General features: G+C 36.4%; 1 protein-coding gene across 1 annotated transcript in view; it reads left to right on the forward strand.

The window, feature by feature from the left end:
• The first annotated feature begins 6671 nt into the window (after positions 1–6671).
• The window catches only part of LOC106869439 (zinc finger protein basonuclin-2), a 215177-nt gene continuing 211828 nt past the window's right edge, over positions 6672–10020 (forward strand). Inside the window, exon 1 of the mRNA XM_052977305.1 lies at positions 6672–6696. The gene's annotated coding sequence lies outside the window, so the exon portion shown is untranslated. The remainder of the gene's footprint in view (positions 6697–10020) is intronic.

Here is a 10020-nt window from a genome sequence, read left to right on the forward strand (position 1 = left end):
ACAAGCATTACAAGTTGTGTAATATTATGTTGACTTCAAGTTTTATGTCAAAGAAGGCAGCCCTTCTAGGAGAAAGATACACATACACATGTACACGCATATATAATAATAATAAATATTTCTTTCTTGAGCCATGCCAGACACATGAGGGCCGGTTTCCCGATCTCAATGGCATATCTATTCCCCACATGGATGGGATGCCAGTCCATCATCAGATTACTAATTTTTTCCAGCTAAGTGGACTGGAGCAATGTGAAATGAAGTGTTTTGCTCAAGAACATAATGCATCACTCGGTCCAGGAATCAAAACCACAATCTTACGATCATGAGTCCAACACCCCAACCACTAAGCTACATGCATCCACTACATGTATATGGGATGTAGATTGGATTATAATCAAAATTGTCCTCATGAAGCACATCTGCTCATTTCAGTACTTCAGTAGCTGTTATATTTGTGTGAAGCATGCATAAGAGTTGAAAAATACTGGAAAATAACCTTTGCAGAATAATTAATCAAAACAGAGACTGGAAAATTTTCCATAGCATTATTTATTCTTCATTACATGTGTTTCATTTCCCAGTGGAAGTTATAAAGGTGTTCATGTAGATAAAAACATGTATAACATCTCCTATTAGAAATTCATCAGACAGAGAATCAGAATAATAATTATTTGATTCTCTGTCTGACAAATTTCTAATAGAAGATATCTTACCTAATTTTTCTACATGTACATCTTTATAACTCCCATTAGGAAATGAAATACATGTATATACATATATGTCATCATCATCACCATCATTGTTTGATGTCCATTTTCCATACTGGCATAGGTTGGATGGTTTGACTAGAGATGGTAAGGCCAGAGGCCACACCAGGTTCCATATTCTGTTCTGGCATAGTTTCTACAGCTGGATGCCCTTCCTAACACTGCTCCATAGAGTGTACTGGGTGCTTTTTATGTGACACCAGCACCAATATTTTTAACATGGTGCACATGTATGTATATATATATACAAAACGGACTTAAGTACAGTTTCCATCTACCAAGTATCATTCACAAGGTATTCGTTAATCTCACACTACAGTAGAAGACACTTACCCAAAATGTCAACCACAGCATCAAACTCAAAACCATATGGTTACAGAATCAGCTTCTTAGCCACTTTACCATGCCTGCACCTGTTTTAATAATTCTATTAAATCTCTTTTTGTACTGAGGATTTTATTTACCTTTTTAAATTTAATCCTTTACATGCTAAGAGCCTCAGTGTTCAGTGGCTAGAAAGCCAATCAGTTGCAAGACATTCATTCCCATTTCTCACGCAAAAAAATTAAGCATAATACTGCAAGTGAACAAAATCTTCTTACATTGGTCAGTATGTTCTATTTTCCAAAGCAGTAAACTGTATTTCTTTGATTTACCCTCTTTACTTCTGAATGTAGATAGACCGTTAAGGACATCACATCATTTTATCAATTCTGAGAGGATGAAAGGCAAAGTCAACCTCAGTGGAATTTGAACTCAGAAAATAAAGGCAGGTGAAATGCTGCTAAGCATTTTGTCCAGTATGCTAATGATCCTGCCAGCTTGCAGCCTAATATGGTTTACTATATTAGCACAAGTACTTGACTGGATCTCAGAGTGATTTCAACTCATAAAACTAAATGTTACATGGTATTTTGTCTGACAGCGATGGGTGAATTCTTTAATTTCCTTTTGAATAAAGTCTTTAATTACTTTCATACAGTTATAATTCACCATTACCTTTCACCACCATCACTACAATTACTATGACTGCTCTCATCAGTATTCATTATTAACAGTAAGGGGGTGAGCTGACAGAATCGTTAGAATGCTGGGTAAAATGCTCAGCAGCATTTCATCCATCTTTATGTTCTGAGTTCAAGTGCTGCTGAGATCAGCATGGTCTTTTATTTTTCTCAGGGTCACTAAAATAAGTACCAGTTGAGCACTGACATTGATGTAATTGACTTACCCCCACCCCTGAAATTACTGGGCTTTCATCAAAATCTGAAACCAATATTCACTATTAATAGCAGACAAAGGCAGCGAGCTGGCAGAATCGTTAGCACACTGGACGAAATGTTTAGTGGTATTTCACCCATCACTACATTCTGAGTTCAAATTTTGCTGAAGTCAACTTTGCATTTCATCCTTTCAGGGTCAATATATTAAGTATCAGTTGAGTACTGGGGTCGATGTAATTGACTATCTCCCTCCCACAAATCTCAGGCCTTGTGCCTGTAGTAGTAAGTATTATTAATAGCAGGCAGAATCATTATCATGCCAGGCAAAATGCTTAGCAACATTTCCTGTGTTTCGTCTGCCGCTACATTCTGAGTTCAAATTGTGTCGAGGTCGACTTTGCCTTTCATCCTTTCTGGGTGGATTAAATAAGTACCAGTTACTCACTAGGATCGATGTAATTGATTTAATTCCCTCCCTCAAGCTGCCCTTGTGGCAAAAATTTGAAATCATCATTATTACTATCATTATTAGGGTGGTAGGCTGGCAGAATCATTAGCACGCCAGGTGAAATACTTAGTAGTATTTTGCCCATCACTACATTCCGAGTTCAAATTCCATCATGGTCGACTTCACCTTTCATCCTTTCAGGCCTTATGCTTTTGGTAGAAAGGATTATCATTACTATTATTAGTTTGTCCGTCATGGTTGACAATGACCCAGAACATCACACGGGGGGAAGAAGATGGGGTACAATGTGAACAGCTATGGCTAATAAGACCAATGCATGTGCTCAGAAGTTTCTGCCCCACACCAGGCACTGGTGGTCTGCTGGGATTACAGGTAAGAAGTTAGCCCTGGACTTGCACTGTTCACATTTTCTTAGTGCCTCTACAATCCTTTACCATCTGTAGGAGGTGGCACATCTGTTGGTGCAGCTTCGTCAGGCAAAGCAGTCTTGTGCTTGTGTTCCCAGGTGTCAGGGTTAATCTCAAAGCCCCTCAGTAGGGCTTTATGTGGGGTGGATGGCAGAATCACTGGAGTACCACAATAAATGCTTTGTTGTAATTTTTTTCTCATATTGTGAACACAAATGGATATGTATGTATGTATGTATGTATGTATGTACTTACGTATGTATGTGTGTGTGTATGTATGTATGTATTTATTGCATGTATGTTTGTGTGTATATGTATAATATGTATATGTATATATATATATATGCATATGTATATAATATATATACATACACACAAACATGCATTCATAGATATGTTTACAGTACATGTATGTATATATATGTGTGTGTGTGTGTGAGAGTGTGTTTACATGTATATGTACATGTATATATATGTATATATACATATACGTGTATATATATATATATATATATGGGGGGGGATATATATTTTTATATATATATATGAGTGTGTGTGTATATACAGAAATTTTATGTATATGTACATAGTTGAAAAAGATTATAGATCTAATATGTGTGTGTGTGTGTGTGTGTGTGTGTGTGTTTCTGTTTCTCCCCACCATTGCTTGACAGTCAGTGTTAGTTTGTTTACGTCCCCCGTAAGTTAGCGGTTCAACATAAAAGAACAATAAAATGAACACCACGCTTTAAAATAGCAAGTAGTGGGCTCGATTCGTTCGACTAAAACCCTGAAGGCCCCAGCATGGCCGCATTCCGGTATTCAAATGACTGAAACGAACAGAAGAATATATATATATATAGAGAGAGAGAGATAGATAGACAGACACACACACATCGTTTTTGACTAGAATTGTTATTTTTCATTTTCAAGTTCAATGTTTACTCAATAGTATTATTGTGTTTGTGTCTGTGTGCAAGTGTCTGCACATGCGGGCGCGTATGTGTCTGCATGTGCGTTCGCGTGCGCATGGACGTACACGCGTGCGTATGTGAGCGCGTTCGTGTGCGTGTGTGTGCGCGCGCGTATGTGTGTCCTTATCTCCCCCGCCTCTCTCTCTCTCTCTCTCTCTCTCTCTGAAGTTTCCTGCTTATGTAAGAAATCCTCGTTATTGTTATTGTCTGTCAGAGCGGCGGAATCAGAATCGGCAGATTGTCGGACAATGACCCATTACGTTCTGAAATTCAACTTTAACCTAGGTTTACTTTACTTTTATCATATCGAGGTCGATAAAATACCCTATCAATTTAGTGTATAGTCGATGTAATCGACCGATCATTCAGCCCCTAAATTCCCTACCTTGAAATTATTATTATTATTATTATGGAATAATTATAAATAAATTATCAAATTCTTTTATTGTTCCAGTGTCGAGAAAAAATAATTACCAGTCATCTACTTGTATCGATTTTAAAATGGCCTTGTGCCTATGTTCAAAATCAATATTATTATAATACGCTAATTTGAATCTTGAAATTATATTACTCAATGTTGTGGAGTAAACCTATGATTAAAAAAAAAATGTTCCATCATATTTAAGGTTGCACTATTATTCAGCGTGTTGTCCCTTCTTGTGAGGCGGCAAGGTGCGAGTTGGGGAAGATTTGGCTGCTATTTTTAGCCGATTGAGTGGCTCCCCTATGAGACTCCCTTGTTGTTGGTTGAATAATATCCAAGGTGGAACCAATTCATTTCTAAATACTGCCAGAGTTCTTGAGAAACATAGCACCATCGTCTCAATGTTTTAACCCCCACCTCGTAAATTTGAGGTGCCGCACGTTAAAATGAAGTAAACCATTGTAGATATAGTCAAAACATAACCACATAAATTGAAATAGCCGCCAAAGCCCCCTTAAATTACACTCTACTACCTTGAAATAAAGAAGGCCACAATGAAAAATTAGTGCACGATATACTTAATAATAATAATAGTGATAAATACTGGAGGATCACGGCTGGAATGCCTTTAATTATAAGGTCTGCCTGTTCAGGACTAACCTAGGGCTAAATACCAACGTTACAGTTACGAAACCAAATTTAATTTGAAGATTCCCTTTTAAATGGAATGTTAATTATGACGCGGAAATTCCTTTCAAGTTTTGAGTAATTCCTCTGTGTTCGAGATACAATAAACAATTTCTTCCACGAGGAGTAAAAACAGCATGAGATGTGAAGATTGGACGGATAGAAAAGAAAAATGGTTGAGATTGTGTGGTCTTCATGCTTACATAAAAAATAAAATAAAAGGGGGTAATACGATAAAATGGAATAGTTTACAACCGGGAATCGAAACTTGGTCGTAAACTCGCTTAAATGGTTTGAAATACTATATAATATGCAATAAACGATAATGACAGCCATAAGAGTCAGGATATTTGAAGCAGACGATCTACTGTCAGGACAGAGCAGAAAAATCTTTCGAGCAGACGAACACACGTACAAAGTGATTTCTCCTCTATGATAAACATTGAAGAGAGGGAGGGAAAAAAATGAAACAAATACTTTCACATTGTTTTGATATTGACTTTGGTAATAATAAACTCTTATGTTTCCTCGTGTCTACAAAATAAATAAATGTATATATAAATATATATAAAGATTCAGACACTCTGGTGCCCTGAAAGGTCAAAAGAAGAAAGCAATTCCTCCGTTCCAAAACTGATCCCCCATTTTGTAACAACAGACTATTGAGTCGCAAGAAACGAAATATTTAGTCGGTGAAACCTCAAAAAGTATATATGTATGTGCATGTGTGAGTTTATACTTATGTAATATTTACGTATAACAAAACACGTTTAGTTTCATTTTTATTAAGATATAAACATATATATATATATATGAGCCAAAGTAGTCGCCGATCTATCGAAAAATAACAGCCGGATTGTCCACAAATCACACCTGCTCGCTCAAAATTAGAGAGAAAAACATATTATGTATTCCTAGATACAAGGTGGTCATGGGTGGAATGCTTTTGATCGTAATTCAGTTCGCTCCTGGTTCACCTTGGCTTCTTTATCTATCTATCTATCTGTCTGTATGTATGTATATCTATCTATCTATCTATTATCTATCTATCTATCTATCTATCTGTGCATCTTCGAAAATGAATAAAACACAAAAACAAAAATATTGCTTAAGATACAAATTATTTAAGAAATAAAGCATAGTATGGAAATAATTAATTTAATTAACTGCCATATTATTTATTAGTTTATTAAAATCATATAAATTTTCGAATGTTTATAAGACATCTTAAAGCGAAAACCATAACAACATTATGAAGGTTGCCGGCAAAGACATGTTGCTATACTGGTATGTAAACATAAACAAACATTGCTTGGTCGTCCCGTTTGTACTCGTCTCCCTACAGTCGTTACAGCCACGAAAAGATCGTTTATTTCTATGAAAGAGGGAAATTTGATCATTTTAAAATATTACATTTCAGTACTGAAATTTGACTAGTTTATTATTTTGCTCCCTGCTTCGCTTGAATATCTCTTTCGCCGAATGACTTACAAGTGTAGTCAACTCGCTTTTACACCAGCCGACAAGTCTTGCCGTAAACTGGCGTGCAACATGTTATAGAAACTTTTCTAGCTTATTAATAAATAAAATAAGATCATTTTCACTGAATTCTACTGCTTTTTGTCTTGTTATATTTACTCAATCATAAAATTATGCAATCTAATCGCCCGTCGGACGTTGTCAGATGTCGCAAATTTAAACTTGTCAACAAACCAACAGACGACCTCTACAAAATGGCGGCGGTAAGTTGCGAAATTTGTTTTTCATTGATAAATGGGATGGCTTGCGTCACAGGAAGGACAGTGCTGATAAAATTTCAATGAATGAGTCATTCTGTCATTTTTTCATTTTGTTTATTTATTTTTTTTTATCTGCATAAAAGAAGAAACACTGTTTAGTTTGTCTTCTTTTGTGAGAGTCTACTGTCCCGTCCGGCTTGGTCTTAATGACAGACACCAGTTGTCAGCTTCTGCTTGCAGTGTACAAGAGTAATGGCACTCCAACATCGGAGCCTGAATAATTGCCACTAGTTGTTTCTAAGTGCGATGCCAATAATAATGAATCATTATTATTGTTTTGTCGCATATTCACTATTTTTATTCGTTTAATTTATTTGTTTATTATTTTGAGTGGGACGGAGTGGGTGGGTTAGAATTTATATTTGTTTTATTATTACTATTATTATTATTATTATTATTATTTTTCCTCAGCTTATTATCCCAATTGTTATCCAATTCTAAGGACAGTTTTAAAGTAAATATCGATAGTCTATCTATTTTGTTTGGGGGAGACTGAGTCAGAGATGGGAGCGAGGAACCAACCGCTTTCTCTACTACGCTACCATCGACTAAATGAATGAATAAATTCATTTTTTTATCTTCATCCCTTGATTTTTAAAAAAACTACTTTCCTCCTCAATTCCTCCTGTTCTTTTCAATGTTTCTTTCATTCTATCTCTCTCTCTTTCTCTCTCTCTCTTTCTCTCTCTCTCTCTTTCTCTCTCTCTCTCAGGTCAGCAAGTGACAAGCTGCAGTTGTGTTCTAAATATCAGTTTCGCTTCCTCCGTCAGTGCTGATAATAAACATTGCTAAAATACAGCTGATATGTGTCACACCTCATCCTATGTTTAACTCTGTTGTTATTCGTCGTCAATACTGCTACCTTCTTTGGGATGGAGCTGCATTAGAAGATAGATAGATACATACATACATAGAGAGCCGAGCAGGTAGACATAGTACGTTTATAGTATAGTTAGAGGTAGAAAGGTAATAGTTATAGATAGGCAGAATAAATAGATGGTAGATAGAAGGGTAGGTAGATAAATAGTGTGTGTGCGTGAGAGAGAGAGAGAGAGATAGAGAGAAATAAGAAGCTAGAAAATGAATAGGTAAATAAGTAGAAAGACAGATAAAAGAGTAGACAGATCGCTAAATGGATTGTGGATAGGTAAACTGAAAGAAAGACAAACATGGAGATATATAGATAGATAGATAGATAGATATAGAGAGAGGTAGACAAATAGACGGACGAGTTGATTGACAGGCATACAGACAGACAAATACGTAGATACAGAGATGGGTAGATTGTCATATAGAAAGACGGGTAGATAGGTAGATAGATTGATAGACGGACGGACAGACAGGCAGATAGACAGACAGACAGATAGATAGATAGATAGACAGATAGATAGATAGATAGATAGATAGATAGATAGATAGATAGATAGATAGATAGAACTGTCAATTTGAGAAGTGAACGCGTTTCACGTTGTCACAGACACCTTTTTTTAATCACAATTATTACTGACGCAATTTATTAGAATTATCTCATACTAAGATAAATATTTTCTTCACCTAACCGTTCTTCCTCTACGTACACACGTTTTCTATCATACCAACACATACTTAGAAGATAATATCATATACACGCACATACCGCTCATGCACGCACCATATATTTAAGTGCTGGTGCATCATGTTCCTGTCATCTCTCTCTCTCTCTCTCTCTCTCTCTCACCATATATATATATATATATATATATATATATATATATATATATCGTTGTACGCTGTGTACTTAAAGGTAACAGAAAACCAATTCTTTACCAAAGGGTCCTCTCGTGCCGCTAATGATATTGTAGGCCCATGCCAACTGGACCACATGGCTCCGTTTGTTCTGGCCTATGCATGCATGTATGTATGTATGTGTCCTCCATCTATCTACCCCTATCTTTAGCTGTTTGACTGCCTCTCTCTCTAAGAATATATATATAGATAGATAGATATAGATAGATGGATAGATAGATAGATAGATAGATGGTTATGAATATGTACATCTATAATGTTGACGTTGAAATACGCACACGTTTCTGAGGATGCAATGCATTGCAAAATAAATAAATCTATACACAAGTTCTGCAGGTCCCAAATAATATATAGATATATATATATATACCAATTCCTGTAATTATGTTGTTGAGATATAATCTAATTTGAATACAGTTATTGTTGTGATCGGCGGGGTTTGTGCATGAAATCCGTGTACAGGCCGAACTGTGTGAGGTTTCGGCTTATATTTACACTATCACTCGTATATATATATATATAAGCGGTGTGTGTGTGTGCTTTGGTAAGGAGAATTCGAGGAAGGGAAGAGGGATGATAGACCCCCAAATTTTGGAGAAGAAAAATCGATTTTCAATAAGCGATGTTATGTGACATGATCAGTTTTTCACTTAGTGACCATCATCATACTGCTTGTTATTCATCACGAGCTTAATAAGTTTGTGTGTGTGTGTGAGCGTGTGTCTTTCTTTCCTCTTGCCGTTTCATCATCATCATCATCAGCAGCAGCAGCAGCATCGGCATCGTCGCCTTCATCACCATCCTCATCATTGGTGTCGTTAAGGTGACTGCTACAAGTAATATCGAATCATTTGTTTTAAATAAAGCTATTAAAACGATGACAATGAGAAACGGGGGATGAAAGTTAAATGATGGTGATGCTGGCGCTGATGCTGATGATAAGGAGGACGTGTTGACTGTGATGACGACGACGAAGAGATGATAATGAAAACCATCATCATCATTATCATTATCATCTTTATTATCACCCTTATCATCATCATCATCATCATCATCATCATCATCATCATCATCATCATCATCATCATGACAGGGGACGATGACCAGAAGGGCGATGACCGTGATGACATCGATGATGTAGAGACGATGGCAATGATGATGATGATGATGATGATGGTGATTTAATGATTTAATGATTATAGCACAACGATAAGCCTTGTCGACGATTGGGGGTTTAGGCTTTACAGGTCGAGTTTGTGACGGACAAATTCATCGTCGTAGACTAACTAGACTCAGAACTATTATTATTGCTGTTGTGACGCTGTTGTTACCAAGTGATATTGGCTCTTGGGTCGGATAGACTATATATATATATATATATATATATATATATATATATATCAGTGTGTGTGTGTGTGTGGAGAGAGTGAGCGGGTGAGAGAGAGAGAGAGAGCATGTATGTGCACGCGCACACACATACAC

This window comes from Octopus bimaculoides, chromosome 2, assembly GCF_001194135.2.
Source record: "Octopus bimaculoides isolate UCB-OBI-ISO-001 chromosome 2, ASM119413v2, whole genome shotgun sequence".
NCBI classification, from domain to species: domain Eukaryota; kingdom Metazoa; phylum Mollusca; class Cephalopoda; order Octopoda; family Octopodidae; genus Octopus; species Octopus bimaculoides.